The sequence below is a fragment of the Ictidomys tridecemlineatus genome, chromosome 5 (assembly GCF_052094955.1).
Source record: "Ictidomys tridecemlineatus isolate mIctTri1 chromosome 5, mIctTri1.hap1, whole genome shotgun sequence".
NCBI lineage: Eukaryota > Metazoa > Chordata > Mammalia > Rodentia > Sciuridae > Ictidomys > Ictidomys tridecemlineatus.
Genome location: NC_135481.1, coordinates 191,730,233 through 191,753,192, shown reverse-complemented (window position 1 = coordinate 191,753,192; position 22,960 = coordinate 191,730,233). Strand labels below are relative to the sequence as shown.

At 45.7% G+C, this 22,960-nt stretch overlaps 1 long non-coding RNA gene across 3 annotated transcripts in view; it reads right to left on the bottom strand.

Annotated features, from left to right (window-relative positions):
- The window catches only part of LOC110598133 (uncharacterized), a 44,292-nt gene that overhangs the window by 11,529 nt on the left and 9,803 nt on the right, over positions 1-22,960 (bottom strand). For 2 of the 3 annotated variants that reach the window (XR_002483960.3, XR_013439788.1), the window contains one exon: positions 16,020-22,291. The exons of the other annotated variant lie outside the window; for it this stretch is intronic. This is a non-coding gene — a long non-coding RNA (uncharacterized LOC110598133). Of the gene's footprint in view, positions 1-16,019; positions 22,292-22,960 lie in introns of those variants that run through there. 3 annotated transcript variants of the gene reach the window in all.

The window sequence follows — 22,960 nt, the reverse complement described above, 5'->3', positions numbered from 1 at the left end:
GATCTTACCAGACGTATTCATCCCACCCTATTAAAACATATTCATGTACAAATTAAGTACCTATAACTTTTCCATTTAAAATATTCACAATTTTTTTTATTTATATAAGAGTGCCCCTCATTTGTTAAAGCATCAGTTTCCAGACTGTTAACTATTTAACACAAAGGTTAGAATGGGAAGCCACTACTCACTTCGGATGAATCTCAAAGAGATAAAACAACTTCGTTCACATAGTAGAGGTCAATGGAAAGATGGTTTGATTTGCTAAGATGTGATTGACTTGCAGCTTTTCACCATAGACCTGGCCTAGGGTAAGGTCAGGTTCTCCTGGAATAGATCAGAGTTAACCCAGTGTTACTTCCATTCAATTTGACGGAGTGAAACAAGACAGGGTAATGGTGTCCCTTCTTCCACGCACTCCGTACATCTTGCTCTCCATGTTGGAGAAAGATTTTTCCAAGAGTATCTACATTAGGCAAAAAATGCACCTTCTTGGAAGCCTGTCTGCCTTCATTAAGTGGCTTTCAAAGCTCACAATGCAGCTGAACAACGTGCATTATTCAAATGGTTTTCAACGTGCGCAAGGAAAAGGAGGCGCGCTCAGATGGGAGCGATTTTAAGTAGCTCATCTGCACCACGGGAAATTCATTTCTCCTTTGATGCTTATGCCGTTTCGCAGGGGGCATATGGGTTTCTAGTGCCTATGTAGTTTTGGGGGGAGTTTTAAGCCACCCAAACCAGAGTCTGGTGAATAGTCATCAGACTTTTGAAAACACAACCAAATGCCTTGTCATTTTCTTAGGAACAATACTTTTCATATTTCTCCATTCTGACTCAAAGGTACAGTGAGATGTTTTTACTAAGTGGGATTATTTTCTCCCACGTGGAGTTTTAGACCCTGTGACAAATGTAATGAAATCTGTCAGTCTTTCCTGCTTGACGCAGAAAACTAGGTGCAGTGTTCCTGTCTTATTTGCCGATATCAGGTGAAAAGGGCGGGGGTGGGGGTACTTTTAAAATGTCTTGTAGCTTTGGAGCTCGGGTGGAAGACACATGCAATCTCCAAAGAGATGGATCCAGTAAATGCAAGAGAGAGGAAGGAAGCCTTTGCAAAAAGAGCCCCCGGAATCCGTCTTGACAAGCGTTTTGCATGCAGTTAAATAGACAAATGTATTCTGCTGCCAGGATTTTGCAGGAATCATACTTGATGTCTGTCACCAAAAAGATTCTTGGGCACTGGTGGAGTGACAAACTATTATGCCTTAGAGCACTGGCTCTCACACTTGAGCGTGCATCAGAATCACCTGGAGGGCTTGTGAAAACCCAGATGCTTGGGCCCCTCCTGCAGTTCCTGAGTCAGGAGGTCTGAGTGGGGCCCAGGTTAGGCTGGTACTCTTGGTCCGGGGACCATTTTTTAAGAATCACTAGCTTAGGGTAACCCAAGGGGGCTAGCTTGACAATGAAGGCCTTGTGCTCTTCTGATTACAATTTATACTTAAGATGCCACAAACCATGAAGCAACAGGGGACCCCCCCCACACACACACACACACACTGCACTATCCCCCAGACAACCTGCTTAGTGAGAAATTAGGTTTAAAAAATCTTTTTCTCTCATTTCTCTGCAACTCCTAGCTGGCTTCCTGGACAAGCTTGATCAGCATCACCCTTTCCACTTCTTGTTTGTGAAACTCTCCTTTCGGTACCTCCCACCTTGCTTTGCGTCTGATGAAAAGCCAGAGCCCACAGGAAGCGGGGCGTGCAAGCTGATGCTCTCGGCTAGAGGTACCAGAGGTGATTCAAGACAATGAGCAGAGCCTCCATTTATGATACCCATGTAACACTCTCAACCCATACATTCTTGGCGCTGGCAACTATTAACATTTTCTCAGCATTTCAGGGATTTACATTTGACCCCCCAAGTGAGCCAGCTCTGAGCTCCACGGATCCATAACGTGCATTGTGTACTGTTGCTAATAAACATTTACAACGTGGCAGGCACAGGCCTTGCTCCGTAAGGCCCATTTGGGAGAGTGCCTAGCGGCAGAGCCTGTATGTAGGCCAGCATCTCGCACCACATTAAATAGATTGGTTTGTTCTTATTACATTGCTTTGTCACTTGCGTTTGCATCTCGAACAGTTCCCACACCCAGCACAATAGTTAGGGATGCTGAGGTGACCACAACTTTTCCCAGTCCACAGGAGCAATATTCGGAGAGGGGGAGAGGACTGAGCCTGTTCCTCCAACAAAGTCAGAGCAGCAGGGTTAGGGTTAGGGTTGCTTCCTCCCTTTCAGCCATACCGCCACCTTCCTGTCTTGGCCCCTAGAAGCAGCTATTCAGATGAAAGAGGTAAGTTGAGTCCTGTCCAAGTGCGAGTAGGTAGAGAACTAGCCTTTGGAATCTTGGCTCTTTCCTATCTGCTCTTCCAAGAGCTGGCATTGCTTGGTTTAAATTTTGGCTGTTGTGCTTGGTGGTACAGAAGTCTCTCTACATATGTAGAAAGGGTGTGTTTATGGATCTCTACCCTCTGTGCATTTGTCTATTTTTATATATGCATATTGCATAGTAATAGGGATTTTATACATGGAATAAAACTATTTCCCCCAATTTCACTTGGTTTATCGTTCTGCTGAATAATTCAGCTCCTGTATGGACTTCATGGACTTTTGCTTGATAAATTCACTACTCTGAGCTTTCCCTTTCATTGGAATTTTTAATCAGATTGAAACCCATCACGTTGAGATCAAAGCTGGGAATAATGATGTTCCCAGTCTATGTTTTAGCCAAAGGATGTTCCTTAGAGCGCACGTCCTCAAATCGCTTAGTCGCTTGCTAAAGTGTAAGAGAATTTATGATGCTAAATAAAACTAGGGGGAAAAAAAAGATGTTTTAATAAGATGAAAATCCAAATGTTAAAATAATGAGCCATCTGCATGGGTGGCCCTCTCTTGAGGGAGATGCCAAGAGCTTTACCATCTGTGAAACATTTACCAGCTGTTTCCTTCCTTTTTTGTGAGAACATAAGAAATCCTTGCAGTCGGTGTTCCTAAGTGATACATCACAGGGAAGAAAACAGGTTTGCCCAGCTTCAGGAAGCCTGGACCACACCAAATTAACCAAATAATACGCTTGGCAACTGCAGAGGTGCACAACAGTTTGCCACCCTCCTTAGGTACCCTCCCCTTCTTCTGAGCCCCAATAGAGGGCACAGGCGGATGCCAGGGAAGGGGACATGCATGACATCCCACAAGGTCATTTAAAACTGACTGTTTTCAGCGTGAGCCCGTGCCTGCTCACTCACTGCCTGCAAGCTGGCTTCACCTTCTGAGTATTCAAGCAAGGTTTGGGCGAAATTGTAATCCGATGGAAACGGGAAAAGTGTCTAAAGCAGTCCAAATATTTTTGAACATGCCTTTCCTTTTTCTTTCTCTTCTCTGATCACTGTTTCGCATAGCTGCCAGTCAGCCCTGTATCCCTGCTGCTTTTGCCCTGACAAGCACCTTATCTAGGTTGCCTGCGTTCTGCGTGGTCCTGGGATCTGAACAGAGCACCACGCATGAATTTAGCTTTGCAGCTGGCTCTGATCTGAGGCAAGGTGCCCGCCAGAAAATCCTCACAGTGTGGGGTGCTGATCTACCGAGGCCTCCCCAGGTTCCTGCCTTTTTTTTTTTTTTTTTAACCTCCCTGTTCTATCACCAGACTCTGACAGAATTTTATTTTTTCTCCAACTGCCATCTTTTCTACTTCATTTACTGTCAAACGCATTTCAGGGAACATAACCTAACAAGAAGGTTTAGTTAATGAATGTGAAGTCTTTCAGATGCGTCCCTTCAGGTGTCATTGCTGAGGACTTTGGGAAAGCTTTAGGTCATTTAAAAAAAAAAAAAAAAAAAGGCCATATGTAATGAAATGGGAAGGGAAAGGAACCTGCGGCTATAGCCGTTCCCAGTCCAGATCCTCAGTATTAAGTCGAATCTTAGGAGAAAACATCCAGACTCGTGGCTTTATTCTGCAAACCCTGAGAGGCCAACAGCAGTACTGGTGGCACATTCTGGGGGGTGATGTCTACTCTCAGGGTGCAGGATGTGCATGGTGAGAATCACATTGCACAGAGGGCATGAAGAAAACTTTCTAGGTCACTCAGTGAACTTACCCCAGCTCTCCAAGTCAAGACAGATACCAAGGGCTTCCTTCTCTTTGTCACCCAGCCACTTATTGAGAGCCCACTGGACTATTTGCACACACCCTAACCCCATAGGGCATTTGGCAATATCCACAGGCTTTTTTAACTGTCACATCTGGGAGGAGAGTAGCTGCGGCCTTTGGGTTACAGAGGCTGGGGATGGTGATGAGCACCTACAACACAGTAGTTTTCCCTTGTCCGGGGATGCCTAAAACTGGAGAGAGTTTTGAATACTACGTATACTTTGTTATTGCCTAAGTAACGCCTAATTTTTAAATTTGGTAAGGTAAGAGATCGCCAGCAACAATTACTAATGAAATAGAGCAGTTATACTGATACACTGTAATGAAGGTTATGTCAATGTGCTCTCTGTTTTTGTTCCTGAAATTTTCCATGTAATGTTTTGGACCAGAGTTGACTACAGGTAACTGAAGCTGTGGTCCAGGGCCGGGCTGGGGGGTGGAGGCTGCTATACACAGGGCTGCTGACCAACAGTATAACTTTTGTCCCAAACTAAACTTCCTGAGCAGAAAGGAGAAGTGAGATTTACACGCCAGCCTCAGTTTCTAGGCCTGGATATTTAGACCCATATTTATATGTGTTCTAGAAGGTTTATATAAATTATCTACTTAGATATAATCATACTCTTTGTACAGTAATATTGTTGAGGATGCAGTTCTGTTGTATTACGTCTGCTAGATGAAATGAGCAGTAGCAATAATCTAAGGTTATTTTTAAACCAAAACTTTTTGATCTTAGACTTGGGAGTGCTTTCCATGGTATTGCCAAAAACTTCTCCACTTCTTGTTTGGTTTGGATGACCTAGCCTTTGTAACGCTATGGCACACAATCTTTTTTGTGTGTGGGGGGGACCCATCAGTGCTTATAATTGTGACAGGAGCCATATGCAGAATAAATGAGAATAATTCTCTAGACAGTCATAGTCTCCTCCATGTTTTCCCATCTTCTCTCCTGCACTGAGGACCAGCAGTATTTTCTTCAGAATGTATAAAGGGCAGGGAATCAACCTTAGGGGTAGAGAGACAGACTTGCCTCACAGCTGTTTTGCTGGCTGTGTGGTATTTGGCAAGTTAATTACCCCCTCTGAAAAGCAGCATCAACATCTGGAATATGGAGGTAGCAACGTATTTTTCTTTTTTGTTTGTGTGAAGAGTCGGTATAAAACATTGAACCTGGTGCCTGGCACATGTAAAATAACTGCTCAAAAACATTGACCATTTCCATATATTATCAAGCCTCCCAGAAACAGCTGAGGGAATGGGACACGGAGAGCTAACACCATCCTGGTCTACTCTAGGTGGGTGATCTTTACCGTTGTAATAACTTATGGAAATAGTTTAATTCCATTTTTTTGGCTATGGTGGATGGTGCAGTTGAAAAACCTAGTGAGGAGAGATGTGAGCTAAAGTGTGATTTTCTATCTTCCATCACCAACTGGGTGTTTACGTCAGACTGGGCACCTTATATTTACGAGTCTATTTCCTTTGCAATGTAATGATTGACATAATTATTAACCCTTGGGCTTGTGGACAGGGTGCAGTAGAGAGAGTACAGTTGCCCTCTCCTAGGGATGTGCACACTTCTATCGGACTCCAACACGTGACTTGCTTTGGGCCAATGAACATGAGCAGAATGATCACTGTTTCTTGGGCGACGTCTTCTGACTTATCTATCAGCCTGGATTTCAGATCCCAAAGAAGGAAGTGTGGGAGGGAGCGGCTACTGGGCTATGACAGATAGACAGCGTGAGAAGAACTTGACCTTGGTAGTAGCCGCTGAGCTTGCTGGTCATTTATTACTGCCTCGTGAGCTGGCCGTGCCCACGAGGAGCAGTGCGTGCAGCGCCTGGAACGCAGGGCTGCACAGGGCTGCAGAGAGAGAAAGCCACCCTTTCAGCATTCTGTTCCTTTGACCTCCCACTTTCTGTACTGAATGATATTTACAGTATTTTGACTTTCACTTCCTCTGCCCCGACATCCTCTGTGATTCGCTGTCCAGGTGTCCTGGCATTGGGGACAGAGGCCCACCCACATTCCATCTTCCTTCCCCACTGCGCTGGGCGGCCCTCCCCTGGGAGTGTAGCTCCATCCCTTCCACACTGTGCTGCTGCTGCTGACACTTCAGCTGTACCCAGTCGGGAAAACAGGGTGAAGTCATGAAGTCCTTAACGCTTGCAAAGTTCTCCAGAATCTGATTGCATTATGGTTTTCCTCCAAACAGGAACGAGAAGTCTTTTATGCCACAGATGCAAGAAGCAAAGTTCTGGGCAGCTCCAGAAAACCCATGGGGCTCCTCCAGTGCCCAGAGTTGTGCCTGAGCGGGAGGGAAACCAGTCCATGTTACGTCTTGCCTTACTTCTGCTCCTTTCTTCATTTGCACAAGGTCAAAAGCGACAAAGGCAGCCAAAAGATATTTTATCAAGGGAAAATAAGGGCGGGGACTGGCTTGTGAAAATCCTGATGGGTTTTCTCATTTAAGTAACTAATGTAATAAGTACTGTTGAAATATGCATCATGACCAGACGGAAAGATAGCATTTCCACAGGAGGAACTGCTTACCTAGACTTCCCAGTAAAGGCATCGGATTCCTGAGTGCCAGGATCTGAATCGGCGTTCTCTGGAAGGGCCACATATCAGACAGTTTAAGGGACACAAAGCCTCTATTTCAACTAATCAGTTTTGTCCTTGCAGTATAAAGGAAGTCACAGACAACTTGTAGCCAAATGAGCATGGTTGTGTTTCAATAAAACTTTATTTATGCAAAGCAGTTGTGAGCCAGATTTGTTCACTGACCCCTGTTCTTTTAGACCTCTATTTGCATGTATAGTTTGCCCGATTCTGGTCTATAAGATCTACTGAGGACAGAGATACATCAAATAATATTTCTGAATGATTCTTTAACTTGAGACTTCATAAAAACAACCTAAGATATAGAAATGTCTAAATTCTTCACTTACATGTAGTACATTTAATTGGTGCTTGCACATATACATGAAAATATAAAAAGAAATTGAACAAGCTTTGATAGCAAGCTGTAGTTTCCCAAAAGAAAATGCTTTCTTTTTTTTTTTAAAGAGAGAGTGAGAGAGGGAGAGAGAGAGAGAGAGAATTTTTAATATTTATTTTTTTTTTTAGTTCTCGACAGACACAACATCTTTGTTGGTATGTGGTGCTGAGGATCGAACCCGGGCCGCACGCATGCCAGGCGAGCGCGCTACCGCTTGAGCCACATCCCCAGCCCCGAAAATGCTTTCTTGAGAAGATACCACATCATGCAGATGTTCAAGGATTGCCTAAGTTGTTATAACAGAGACCCCAAATCTTAGTAGCTTTATAAGACAGAAACATTCCCCGCCCCCTGACTTAATACATGGCACCCATTTCTGGCTTATCCAAGGAAGTGGTATTAATCATCTCTTTCAGCAGTCATTAGGAAAAGGGAAAGGGGAAAGGAGAATGAGGTCTGAACCTTTGGGCATGTATCGCTTTGGTTTATGTGGCATGGACCATAATTTACTCTCATGATCACAACTAGCTACAAGGAAAGTGGGGAAATGTAGTCTCAAGCTGGGCAAACCTATACTCCATGAAAATTTGGGCATTATGTTGGTATAACAAGAGGGAAGTTGGGGAAAGGAAAATGTGTATTGGTAAGCAATTAGCAGGTCTTTGTACAGACAGTAATGAAGAAGACCTTGCACCATGGAGTCAGACTGAGTTTCAGATCCTGGCTCCATTGCTTGCAAGCTGTGTTTTATTAGGAATCATTTAATCTTGTCGAGCCTTGGTTTCCTCATCTGGAAAATGAGGATGGTAATAACCATTGCTCTGGACTCCCTGTTTTTTAGTTCTGTCTATATGCAAATCATCCTGGGGAGATGGAAGGGAATGGAAACAACCAGCTACATATGCTGTTCCTCACCTAGGTGAACACAGCCGAGAGCACTAGGGACGGAGTGCCCAACCCTGCCTGTTTCTGGACTTTCATTAGATGCCCCCAGAGAACGGGCCACACAACACGATGTTATGACCGACTCTGGCCTCAAGAGTCAGTGAGTCTGGTTTTCTTGAACAAACAACCAAGTTTTTATAAGTAATGCTGTTTTCTTTCTGAAGTCATCCCTTTTTCTCTTGCATAAAACTTTGCCAAACACCTGTGGACATTAGTCCAGTGAGAATCGACCAGCCTGTGTGTGTGGGTCTTCCTATAGTTTTTGCTGTGGTGTGTGTATTTCCTGTTGCAGTTTGTGACCCAGGGACAAAGCCCTGAGGCAATGGCATTGGAAATGGAGCAAGGGAGCACAGTCTTCCTTGAACTAAGTGCTCAACCCACTTTGTAACCACTGGAATGTCAATATTGTAGTTCCCCCCTACACACACACACACACACACACACACACACACACACACACACACACCTTGTTTTGTCTTTCTCTCCTGAGGTCCTAAGTGACTTCACACATTCCACTCTTTCTAACAAGACTTAAAACCTTCCCCTTCTCCAAAACAATGGCTTTTCTCCTCTGATCAATGCCCCTCATTCGACACCCACCTTTGCAAGTTGCTGCAAAGATAAAATGAGGGGGTATACATAAAAGTCTTCCAACAGATCCTAATGCTCTGGCACTGACTTCCGGTCCTCCCCTGCTAGGAAATGAGACGACTGCTATCCAGATGCAGCTAATGGAATGATCTCTGTTCTTTGGCTTTGATGCTCCATCATTCAGGCATCCTGCTCCAGAGCCAGAGAGGTCAGAACTGAACTATCAGAAGACCAGTGACTGGTGGGAATCCTGACCTGCAACACAGACCCTCTGCCAACCGCTCCTCATCACACAGGAGTGGCCTCTCCTTTGTGCCAGCCGCAGCATCAGCTCTCCTAGTCCCTGGGTATTCTCTCTCTCATCTCTGTGGCCTCTCTGTTGTCAGAGGGAGCTATAGAGCCAGGTTCTTTTAATGAAGAAACATGCTACTGGTCCCATTGGGCAGGACCACAACAATCAGGACCCCTTGTCCATGGGCAGAACTCAGGAGGGCTGTCATTTACTGCCTCATGCACTGTGGTCGGGACATTCTAACAGAAGGAAAATTCATAAAGTGTAAAGAGTTGCTGTTACTATTTAGGTCCTTTACGATAATCCCCCAAGCTAATGTGACAGCCTCATTCCTTACCTCCCCACCAGGAGTCTCCAGTTCAGCCAAGTTTACCTGGGCACCCCTTCCTTTCACTGTCCTTCATTCATTCATCCACACATTTTTGGGGGGTACTGGGGATTGAACCCAGAGTCACTCGACCCAACTGAGCCACATCCCTGCCCTTTTTATATTTTATTTTGAGACAGGACCTCTCTAAGTTGCTGAGGCTGGCTTTGAGCTTTTGATCCTCCTGCCTCAGCCTCCCAAGCTGCTGGAATTACAGGAGTGTGTGTGCCACCACGCCCAGCTCTTCTACACAGTTTTAATTAATGTCTATTGACTGCCAATGACTGTGCTTTTTTTGAAGATAAAATGATGAGAAAAACATTAATAAAAACAGTTTTTTTTCATTTATCAAGCTTAAAATTTACTTTCAGTATTCTAGATTTTTTTTTTCTGCTTCTCTGAACCAGTGGTCCAGCCTGCAGCAGCTGCTCCCTTGCTCTCTGCCCAGACAAAAAGGATTTGAAGTATCCATCCTCCACCGAGCCTTGTAAGGTAGTGCAGCCCAGAGTGAGCACAGAACCTTCTTACCCTCTTCTCTTTCAAGCAAGCTTCTCTAAACTGATTAAAAATTTTAGGTGTATAGGTTACTTACCACAAAAAAAAAACAATTCCAAATGTTTCAAATTATCAATATCAGGAGTCCCCAAATCAATGAGTAGTTGGAGAATCAGATTAGAATCTCAATAGTATCCAGGAGGCAAGAATGGCAACACCATTTAGCAACAAAATCCACTCCAGATAGCACCTCCAGAGCCATGTGCTGCCGATGCGTCTGTCCTGGACCCCAGAGCAGGTACCCAGGGTGAATTCAAAAGCTCTCGCAGCTCTAGGTTCACAGGTGCAGGGAAAACACATCCAATTGACCGAACTTTGATCTCATAGCTCTCAGGAGGTTGGCAGACGAAGGTTGAATTCCTCCAGCCTCCGTAAGGAGGTCTCAGGGCAGAATCTCTACATACAATGGAGGGTTTTCTAGAAGAGAAATGAGGAGCCAGATTACTGAAGAAATAACTAGGTCCCTTGATTAGTCAGGATTCTCCACTGAAACAGAAGCAATAGATGGACGGACAAACGGACAGATGGACAGATGGATGGGTTTAACCTGAGGGATTGGCTCCTGTGATCACAGAAGCAGAGAGATCCCATGGTCTACTGTATGCAAGCGACATGTCCAGGAAGCTAGTGCTTAAGTGCTAGCCCAGCCTGTGGGGCCTGAAAACCAGGAATGTCAGTGGTGTAAGTACCAGAGCAAAGGCCCGAGGATCAGGAACATCCATGTCCCAGGGCAAAAGACGCTGCCCCTGCTCAAGCGGAGAGGGCCAAGCCAGCCTTCTTCCACCTTCCTGTTCTGTTCCCCGCCCTCCGCAGGCTGAATGGTTCCCCACGCACCTTCTTTACACAGGCATCACTTCACACCTTTACCAATTCTGATGCCAATCTCCTCCAGAAGTACCTTCACAGACACACCTGGAAACAATGTTTTACCAGCTGTCTGGGCAACCCTTAGTGCAGGCAAGTGGGCACTTGAAACCAGCCATCCCAGTCCCTCATACCAAGCATGTCGATGTTGTCATGGCTCTTTAAGGTTGTTATTATCGATGCCTTTATTTTTCTCTTCCCTTTGTACTACTTATTCTCTATATGACTTTAGAAATTGTTGCCAACTCTCTCCCCAAATTCCTTCAGGACTAGAAGAGGTGTTGTACCCTGTACATAACCTCATACTGACTCGCTTACATAGGCACTTGTGAAATCATGTAAACCTGATAAACGCCAGATATTCATCTAACTGACTTCTTTCCCAACACTTCAAGTTATGGAGAATGTAAGAGTCTAGAACAAAATTCTAAGGCATTTTATAATTATTTAAATTTCTGTCTATTTGACAACATATTTGGTGTTTACTTTTAAATAGTGGAAGAGTGCTTATAAATAGAAGTAATAGAACAATTCAGTAGTAAATAAATCTTACATCTGCTGTTTGACCACTTGAGGGGAAACAGTTTCCTAACAAGTAGCAATGGTCAAGAAAGCTATGCAATTTAGGCCAGTTGTCACGGAAAATAACTTATTAGTTGCTAAGCTACCGGTCCTACAAAGAACTCAATTAGGGGAGACAAATAAGCTTAACTAGACCTGCTCTGTTTGAACATGGAGAGTTGAAGCTGTCAGGTGATCTGGTGGAAGTGTGGAGGGCAAAATGATTGACAAACTGGTCTTGGGTTGGCATGAAATTTGGCTTTGATTTAGTGAGTGACTGACAGGCGGGTGTCATCGGAAAAGGTGGATTGTGTATTGGAGGGGCTATTTTGCAACAAAATGATTGGCACATTACAGAAGTTGTCCCATAGACGGAGAGAACCAAATAAAGATTTGTTTTGACAAGCATTTCCCTTTTACCTGTTCATTTTGTATACAGAGAAGAGAGAGGGGGGAAGTCCTCCTCGTGCCAAATGATTTATCCAGCAGGTATTGGTAGGACGATGGCCATGTGGGTGCACAGAGGGAGTCCTGGACAGTGAAGAGTCAGGAGAGAGGTGAACAAGTACAGATTATTCCATAGAATAGAATTTTAGAAAGTCAGCCCCCTTTCACTGAGGTCTAGAAGTGTGAGTGCCATCTCTGTCACCTCATGTGAATGTGGTTGCCAGATAAAATAGAGAATGTCTCATTAAAATGAACTTAAAATAAACATGAACAACGAAGAGTTGTTTTAGTGTAAGGGGGCCCCAATGTTGCAAGGGACATACTTAAACACTAGGAAACTCATTGTTTAACTGAGATTCAAAACTATCTGGGCATCTTATTTCTATTTGTTAAATATGGCAACCCTAAGTGAAGTCACCCTTCTTGGGAATAAAGCCAATACAGGTAAAATGGGAACCAAGAGGTGCCAAAAGACAGATTCCTGGTGGCCTGTTTTGAGCACCTGGACCCAGCCATGCCTGAAGCTTGTCAAGCCACATTCTTTTCAGATCCAAGCAAAACCCTCTTACACATGTTCACCAAACTCGTCTGAGTTTGCCTTCTCTCCCCTTCTCCTACTCCATATTTCCGTCCCCACCCTGGCTAGGTTGAGGTTGTAATCACGGTACCTTTACTAGTTCTCACACAGGTCCAGAGAATCCTTTATGTAAAATTCAACCAAAAACGTTCCGGAATTTTTATTTTTGGATTTGGGAGCTTTTCAGATTTGGGATTCTTGGATTAAGAATGCTTAGCCTGCACAAGACCAGCCATTTCCTGGAAGTGGGTCTCACATCAGAATGGTCATGTGTCTTCCTGAATTACGGCCAGTTTTTTCTGGTGATTTCAAACCTTTTTCCCTCTTCCCCGGCCTCATTAATCACCACCACATTTTTTTTTCCTGAACGTTGACAATTAGGACTTCTCTCTCAAACAACCCATTACCAAAAAATAATTTGAAATCATTGTTTAAAATGTAAGTGAAACAAATAATTATGAATTTTATATGGAAATCAAAGACCAAGGAACAAGATAGAAACATCATGATCACCTGTTGCTAAATGCATAGAATCAACAGCTCGGCTCATTTCTTCTCTTTTTTCAAGGATACTAACCCACAGCCTCCTGACCAACCAAGCATCTGCAAGCTCCCTGGACTCAAAAAAGGATTTGAATCCACTTAGAACAGGAAGGGAATCTTGCTTGCCTTATTAATTGGTGCTTTGGGAGTAAAAAGAACAGAAACCAACTTACTTAGCTGATGCCAAATGTTCATTATTCGCTGCAGGAGGCGGGCCCCTCAGAGACTTGGGTCCAGCAGCCCCCCTGGAAGGGCTGCATCCAGGAACTAGGAAGCCCCCGGGACAGGCTTGCACTCTGGGTGCCGTCCTCTCTCTCCTCCCCCTGTGCCTTCCAACTCCACATTTCCTCTGCAGTTAGCCGGGTGGATGGAATATAGGTGTCTCAGATCAACGTGAGTCAGGTTCAGTGACAGAAACTTGGTATTCCTCAGCCCCAAATCCTGGGAGACAGACTGATTGGCTCACTGGGCCCAGGTCTCCTTGCCAAAGCCAACTGAGGAAGTGGACAAAGTCACAGAATGTAAACGTGGCTGCCCGGGAGCCGTGCCTGAGGGCTGCTGCCTGTTCTGTCGGGAGGACACATAACTCCCGGAGATCGCCAAGCTGCCCGTGTGCTAGTGATGAAGCTCTTATGCATCAGGCCTGTCCCTCTTCTGGACTCCATCCTGTGAATCTGGAGTCTGTGACAATACAAATGGCGTAGCTCGTGGGTAGTTAGGTATGAACAGTCGTCCAAAATGGAATTCCAGAGAGCACCAGCCTGGCCGTGCCTGGCTGGGAGAATGAGATTGGTAGTTTGGGTGTCTCTGCTAAAAAAGCCACGTGGTCCCCTGCAGTAGAATGTGGAGTTCTTGACTTCAAGCTGGGACTCCAGACTAGCGCACCTGCACCTCAACTCCAGGTGTCTGTCTACTGCTACTAAGGATCGTGGACTGGGAGAAGGAAACGTTCCCAAACTCTTTCAAATAAATCCATAAATATGAACGATTAAAATATCAGAGTATCTGGTTCGTCCACATCAGACAAGTTTTGTTTCAGGAAATTCATTTCTATTACCTCCTAAAGATTCATATGCCGCAGTCTGGCTGGGCACAATTCAGGAGCCACTTGTCAAAAGAAACGAACTTTATTTTTAGAACCACACAGGCCAAACAAAACAGCTCCTCAGGAAAAACCCTCAGAGCCCAACTACCAACACCGGCTTCCCACAAGCCTCTCCCACAAAACCACAAGCCTCTCCCACTCCCACAATCCTCCTGCTCTTGAGGCCGATTGGCTGGGTCACGTGGGCGGAGCCAAAGAAGTCCCCCAATGAGCAGCTCCGTGGTCTGAAAGGGCAGGGAAACAGCCCAATGAGTATCACCGCAGAGGAGCCAATCAGCTAGATGTTGCTGGGGCCGCTGTGAGCCAATCATCAGCTGGCAGTCTGAGAGGGCGGGGAAACAGCTCAATGAGCATCTCCAATGAGCATCACCACAGAGGAGCCAATCAGCTAGATGTTGCTGGGGCCACTGTGAGCCAATCATCAGCCGGCAGCTGGAAGTTTGCTGGCAGCTGGAAGTTTGCTGGGGCCCCTTCGGCTGTGGTTCTCAACACTCATATTTTTTCCTTTTTCTTTCTTTTCTTTTTATACCAGGGATTGAATCTCAAGGTGCTTCAGCACCCCACATCCCCAGCCCCTATTTTCTATTTTGAGACAGACTATCACTAAGTTGCTCAGAGACTTCCTGGTTTGTGGGACTGGCCTGGGTCTTGCAGTCCTCCTGCTCAGCCTCCCAAGTCACTGGGCTTATGGCATGTGCCACCACACCCAACAAGACACACATTCTGAAGAAAGCAGAGGGCCAACTGTGTTTGTAATGGAGCTTGCAGCAGAGGCTCCAGAGACAGAATGTCAGGGTTCAAACCCTACAGATGTCACTTCCTAACCCTGTGACACGGAGCAAGAAGCACAACCTTGAGCTCCTCCGTTTCCTCATCGGCAAGACTGAGCTATCCAGTGTACCCGCTCCATACCCTGGGAAGGTGAAGGAGATGGTTGATTCAAGTTGGCAAGCTCTCTGGGCCTGGCCAAGTCTTAGGCGGGTGCTAAGTGAAGGACTCGGTGAATGTCCACATTATCCTATTTGTTCTTCCTTGAATTTTATCCCAGAGGCTACACGGAGGCATTATGAGGAATCAAGTCATCTATGCTAAATTGCATCTGTGCACTGAATGGCTATGACCCAGAGAAAAGAGAGCGGATGATATGGACACCCTAAGCACCGAGCTCAACAAACGGTGATGGCTTTGGCCGTAAGTCCTGCTTTATGGCTGTCTATAAAGCTGCCCATCAAGATGCTCCTGACAGATGACCTGCAGTAATAAGCAGTAAAGGAGCAGCATCGTAGAACATTCACCCGCTGGGGACACAGATCCCGGGAAGGGCATTCCCATAAAGCACCCCCAGGCGCCTTGGAACCCCTCCCTCTCCGCCTCAGTCCCTGCCCTTCCCTTAGCTTGTGGGCTCACCCCTTAGTACCCAGTTTCATTCATTCATTTATTTTTTTCAGTGAATCAAGTTTTGACTCATGTATTCATCCAATCATGAGTTCATTAGTTTTAAATCATATAGCAAGTGTTTATGAATTAATAACGGCGGCTTAGCTTTATAAGGCTCTTTCTATATGGTAGACTCCTTGACAGCATGATGACAGGAAGATCAGCATCATGTTTTATTGAACATATACTCTGTGCCAGGTACTATATCACGTGTTTGCATGAGCTCATTGTATCCTCACAAAACCTTTCTCAGTCAAGGAGCTGTTATTAACAGCATTTTTTAAAAAGGTCAAGGGCAATATCTTGGAAAATTTGTGTAAATTGCTCAAACTCACGTAGCTATTAAATGATAAATCCAGGGTTCAAAACCATGTCTATGTAACCTAACACACGAATGCTTTAGCTCTTGCATGGGGCAGCCCCGTGGGCCGAAAACTCCAGTCTATAATTTGTTTCTAGTAATGAATCCACAAGAAAGGTAGCACTTGAATGACCTCATGAAGTATGGACAAGGAAACTAGTAATGGAATTATTTAAGATAGCATTTATTCCAATTGAGAACAGTGTAGCAAAAACTAATAATAAAGCAGAAACCCACTGCACGGTCCCATTTTCCCACCATAACTTGTTGAAAGGGCATTCATCCATCAGTGTTAATCTGATGAAAGCAAAGGAGAAGTTACAAATCCTTCCACTGAAAATGATAGAATTCCAACTCAAACTGTCTTGAGGAATCCTGGAATGTGTAGACTTGCATCACTGAAAAGGTGGTGGGCAGGACTGCTTCAGGTACAGCTTGATCTAGTGTCATCGAAGACCATCTTTGTTTCTCTTCACTTTTTCCTCTGTACTTTCCACAGCATCAGCTTCTTCTTTAGGCCTTGAGTGGGTTTCAACTGGCAGTTCCAGGGTCTTCTATTTTAGTAGGAAAGACACTACTCCAGTCTTCATATTTTAGTTCAAACAGACCAAGAAGAAATGGCTCCACTAGGGTGCTATCAAGGACTAAAGAATCTTCCCTCCCCCCCCCCACCCCTGGAAGCTCTAGAAACTTGCTACAGATCTTGCTGGTTCTATCAATTTTCTGCTCATCACAGGTCCAGTCATGGTGTAGAGAGAGGGGCGAGATAGGATTATTGGCCCTCTCCCGTTTTAAGAGGAGGGACAAGGGTCAATACCACAGGAATGGCGTGGCTGAGCATGGGAGAGAATCAACTGCCCCAAAGCAAACTCCAAATGGTATATAATCTGAGAGGGGAAGACGAATGGACGTCAGGCTGCATGAACAACTGGAGTCCATTCTACCCAACGACTCTGGGTTTTGTTCAATTACTGAGTCTCCAAAATTTACCTGATTCATCACCACATTGGAGGCATTTTCTAAACCAGCTGCTACCTTGCCCTAACATGAGGCCACGTGGTGTCTTTTTCTTCCCAAAGTTCTCCTGAAGGGCTGGCTTTCAGAAAGCCTGAGTCTGATCCTTACCGCTATCCTCCCTTCTAACAGCTTTGTCTCTCACGTCAGCAAAAGACATCAACGCGCTGTGTCTCGATTAACATTAGATTCTGGTGTTTCTTCGTGGGGTGGTGTTTCCACGGAAGTTCGTTCCATGTTGTTTACTCGACACATGTCGTCTGGCGGGTGTAAACTTTCTTTTTGTGACATTTTGCAGAGGCAAAACCTGGTGTCTTGGGGAAGGACACACATTCATTACCACTGGTGAAACAGGAATCTGAAACAGCTTAGCATGTCCCCTTCCAGCCACATTATCTACTCCAGATGAGGGGCATTCTGGGGAACTAGAACTGCCTGGAGGACAGGAGTATATAAGTTTTACCAAACACATGTGTGCATGACTCCCCTCTTCTCTCTCCTCCATAAAGAGGTACTGTTGGATCCACAGAGGAAGGTGTGGAAAGCCCCGGTGCGTTCTGCGACTCTTCCTCTCGCCAGGAGAAGGCAGAATGCAGCCACCTATTGGTTCAGATGTCTGTCCTGCATCTCCTGCTGTTACTTGTGGGTGGGGAGTGTGTGTTTCTGTCCTGAAGAGGGGGCTGGGGTGCACTTGCCTGTGTGCTGAGAGAGAGGCAGGGCACAATAAGCTGGGCAGGGCTTGGGCTCTCAGTGCCCAGTCTCCACCATGCCCTGCGCCCTGTTATCCAGCACATTCCATTTGTGGTCCCTTTCTGGTCCCAACCTGCAGTTGCTTTCATGGGTCTTCATGAGAGCCACCTAGACCAAGAGCCTGGTGACCTTCCATCCGCTGCCTTTCAGATGTTTGCCCAACACCTAGCGGGAGTGGAGGGAATCTGACGTTCTTCTTAAGTTTTTTTTTTTTTTCCAGAATCAAGACTAATCATAATTTTACAATTTACCTCCATTGGTTGACAGAGAGTCAATAGTCCAAAAAAAAAAAAAAAGGAGGATAAAATATTTCCAACTTCTCTGCAGTTGGACTCTTCTTTGTAATTCTTTTGTGACTTTTTATGAACCGAGCGACTTCCTGGGAGGTATGTTAAAGGTTTATAATTCACCATGTAAATCGCACCCCTTGTAAATCTCAGCTCACCACATGACAAGGTCCTGGAAACCCCCTCACCGCAACGGCCAGCTCTGAGCCGACTACAAATGTGTGCATGTTGGTCACAAAAATTCCAGCAAAAACATTCCGGGGCTAATAAATGTTATGTGTTCCTATCTTGGCCTGCTGCACAGACAGCAGGAAATGTCTCCATCGGAGAAAGGGGCCTTCTATATCTTCCCAACTTCCCCCCTCGGCGGGTCTAAGTTCACCATGGTTGGGGAGCCTGGGCAGCTGCCCAGCTGACCACCCTCAGTCCACTGCTGAGGGAGCCAGGCAGGCACGATGGAGGGATCGCCGTCACAGAGGTGAGCTGCTGGCACTGGGGAATCGCAGAGTCACATCCCGAGAGGTTCTTCTGGTTCAGTAAGCCTACTCCAAAGTGTCCTTGGTGGCTGCTCTCGATTGCAGCTTTGTGAAGTGTCTGATTCAGGAATCAGCAAGTGCAGGCCAGCGGTCAGCAGCCTGCTTTTGTGAATAAAGTTTTATTGGAATGCAGTCATGTCCATCTTTTCCATATTGTCTGTGGCTTCCTTTGCAGCCCAGCAGCAAAGCTGAGGAGCCACGACAGAGGCCAGCACAGCCTGGAAAGGGAAAATACTTCCTATGTGGTCCAGTGAGAAATGATCTACCTACCCCTCACCTAATTCTCTAACGTGATCTAAAAAAATGCCATTATTCACTCAATGCAGTTTCTTCAAACTAGGTCCCCCTGGTATAAGTTCCTGTGGTTCCTCCCCAGGATGCTTGTGACACCTGTAGTTATCTATTAGCTGGTCATCTTCAGACTAAGCTGCGTGGGGACCTCTATTGGATCTGACTGTATTGACCAACAATGCTTTCAACCACACATAACGGCACTTCTGACTGTGACTTAAACAATGAAGATCTGAGTTCCTTCACCTGACAAAACCTGGATGAAATGAGCACCGCTCGGCAGGAGGCCCTGACTGTGCAAACCTTCGCGGTCCCAGACCTGGACGGTCCTTCCCATCCCACCAGCTTGGCTTGCCGATTCTTTCTCCTCTTGTCGCTTGACAGCTGTGAATCTGTTGCTCTCTGGCTCCCAGTTTCCCACCCCCAGCTCCCAGTATCCCACCCCCTTGTGGATATTCCAAGAGAATAGAAGGGCCAGGAGCCTGAAGGTCTCTCTACTAGAGTTATGCTTTTTATCCCAGACAGAAAACCAGAAGCAGGCTCAGCTCCCCTATTGTATGTCACTGAATAGAGTGAGCACCGTCCTCCCGGCATCTGGGACCACTCTTGCGCTAGGGCTGGAGCAAAACTGGAAACTAGTGGACATTCCACAGCAATGGTGGGTGGGTGGGTGACTGATGGGTGAAGGCAGGAAAACAGACAAAATCTTCCAAACTTGGTTTACTTTGGGGCCAGACTGGGCGACAGAGAAAGGTGAGAGAAGGGTCCTTCGTGGCAGATTTTATGGGAGTCATCACTCCCAACTTTTTCATTCTACAGTTGTGAGATGACGAAAGAGAAAACTGGACCCTTAAGTGAATTTTTAAGATTTCTGGTTGTCCTCTCCAGTATGCCCCACTTTTCTAGTAACAATGCCCTAATTTGAGGAGCCAACTCGCAATGTGATCCGAATGAGGCAGGTAGCAGCCCAGGCCCTGGAAGAGAGTCCCCATTACAGATCCATGGTATCCAATCCCTGGCATTGCTGCCTGGTTCAAAGGTGGGTGCAGACCACGGAATGCAACCAGGAGGAGCACAGAATCCTGGCAGGTGCTGTCAAGAACCAGGTGGCTGGTGGTCACTGTGGAAAAGCCAGGCTGACAGTGAAGTCCACACAGAGGGAACACTGCAGGTCTGTCCTGAGCCTGAGCTAGATATTTTACCTTTCTATTTAAAACTACAGAAAACCCAACCCAATGGCCCTAAGCCATTGTAAAGAGAATGGTTTTAACTCAATTAACTAGACATGGGGCAGATTTACTCTGGGTGTTTAGTCAGAGAACTAATGATGTCATCCAAACACCATCCATCTATTATCTATCCATCTATCTATCTATCTATCCATCTATTATCTTCTCTCTTTACTTCATTTATAAGGCAGAACCCCTCCTTTTATAAGATAAATACCAGTAACAATTTTCCCCTCCAGATTCGGTAATTGAGGGAGCTCAAGCAGGGTTTCTGAGATTCAGCTTCATGGGACCCTCCCCTACTCAAGAGCCAATCCCTGAGGTCAGTGGGGGAAGGGAGTATGCTGATTGGCTTAGGCCCTGGACTTGGGGGAGGAGTCGACTTCCCCAAAGCCACAGAATCAAAGGGGGAAGAATTATATCCCCCAGTGAAAATCTGAGCTGTATCTGAAAGAATGGACGGACTGAACGCTGGAAGGAAAAGAAGAGCGCCCACTTAACTAGCACTCCTGGGCTCATCTGGGTTATGTGTGGCCAGAGTTTTACATTTTGTCCCTGAACTTATTTGACTCAATGTCTCTCCTTTGCAACAAATGGGTACTCATTGTTGGTGGAAAGTGCTATAGTGGGGGATGGTGATGGGCTGTTTTTCAACCACTTTACCCGTCAACCCAAATCTGCTCCTCCCTCCATTTTTCTCCTTGTGACTTTCTATATCCTGATATTCTACCTTACTGATTTTGCACATTGCCTCACGATTCCCATGAGAGAGTATGCTCCATGAGAGTAGAGACTGGGGTTTGTGGTTTTACCCTTAGTGTTTATATTAATACGTGGCCCATAATATGCACCTGGTACATGTTTGCCAAATGAATGAATGTGTAGATATATGCATAAATAGCACATAGGTAGAAGAAGAAGGGTCTTCAAAAAAGAGCTGATCTACTCTACAGAGAGCACTGGGGTCTCAGGCTCTGGGAGCAAATCCTGTGTGCACACTCCTGCTCCACCTTGCATCCTGGCCGCAGGGATTCCCAGTCTGCCACCAGCCAGCCTCTCCTCAGTGGTACCATGTGTTTTCCCCAGCTTAGCTGTTTCCTTCGAGTCTCTGGGTGTCCACATTTCTTGAAATATATCCTGCCTGTGGATTTGAATTCGGGTTTCAATTTTCATTCCCGGCTGAATAGGGAAGACGCCTGTGATGAATTACTTTACCCACTGAGGGACTTGGGGCTTTATTTCGGCTCTATCCTTGCATCCTTTATCTCCACTCATACCTCCCAGTGGCGCTTCTAGAGTCCTGTGGATAGTCCAAGACCCTCCAATGTGGGCCAGGTCTCATCCCAGTTCTTATTCCAGCTTGGGCCAACAGTCCCCTGGTCTGACTGTTTGCAAGTGGCTCACCTTAGCAGCATTCAGGAGAGGCCCCCCAGAGCCCTCTGATGTCCAAGTGGGCTGTGTGTTGGGAGCCCTTCCAGCCACATGGGAATCAAGGCCATGCCACGGCTCTCAGGCACAGATGGTATCCAGGTGTGGTTTGCTCTGCTGGGCTCCATCTTGGAACTGCTAATGACTCTTCCAGCTGGGGTGGGTCTCCCCATGTGCATTCTGCTCTGTGCCTGTAGGACTGCTGACAATCTCAAGAGTGGCTGGTGGTGATGATTTAAGAACCTGATGCTTTTTCTAAAAATGGCCCTGAAATCCTTCCCTAAGAGGGAATCACAAATATTCTGTGCCACAAAGAAATGCAAGGAGCAGGACCACCCGAACCAAAGCGCTTTGCCAACGCAACGATTGGCAATTCCAAAGTTCGTTTTAGGAAATTTGAAGAAATATAGATGGTTGTTAAGAGTACTTTTAAGTATACTCAAATTTTTAATTTTGAAATCTTACCCTGCCGTTTACTCTGTGTTAATGTGAACAAGTCCTGAAATCAGGGTCTCACCAACACAGTCCTCAGAGCAGCGTTGGTGGCAGCAACGAGGAACTTACTGACTTGAAAATCTTGGGGTCTAGGCCAGACCAGCTGAGCCTGAGGCTCTGGAGGGGACCCAGTGAAGTAGGTTCTGACAAGCCGCCCAGAGGCACTCAAGTTTGAAAATCATGGACAAACTCCGATCTGGGTTTCTTCCTGTATCAAGTTGATTGAACTCGGGCCTCATCAGGTGGTTGTAAGAATTAGATTTGATAGATTTTGCATGTCAGGCATTTAGCACAGTGTCTGGCACTTTGTATGTGTTCGATATGTGACAGCAACAATTAACGTTCTTATTATTATTGGATTTCTCTTCCAGGTGACCCACAATTCAGTAGAGTTGTCGAGTCTACCTGTGAAATAACAAAGAAGGAATCATTCTAACAATAGCTAATTTATTGAGCTCCTCCCCTGAGCCAAGCACGTGGCTAAGGGCTTCGCAAACACTGTCTTTGATGCTTGTTAGAAGAAACCACTACGAGATGAGCGCACTCATCCTCCGCCTTGCACAGGTAAGAAAACATGTTTGGACAGTAAGTCACCTGCTCAGAGTAATGCAGGTGGTGAGCAGAAGTCAGAGTAACCTGCCCAGGGCCCAGGTTAGTGAGGACATCACTACAAAGCCACTCTAAGGTGCTTGGAACTGGTACCATGATAGTGGCTGTATTTGTAACCACAATATCATTTAACAAATCTCACTGAAGTATGGGGAATGTAGCCCCATACTAGGGCATTCAACCAGCAGGTGCAAGGCCTCAAGTTCAATCTCTAGGACGCAAGCGCGTGCACACACACGACCACAATGAAATAAAATTCTGACCACTACACACATATTAATGTATTAACCACTAATTGATTACAGAAGAAGTTTCTAGACCATGGGTTTGCTTGAAGTTATTGTTTTTATTATTTTTTTAAGAGAAACAAAGAGGATCCTGTGGTTGTCCTCCTTAAAGTCTTCCATGACTGTTCTTTTCTGGTAAGTCTCCTGGGTTGTACAGCCAGGAAGGGGAATGACTTTG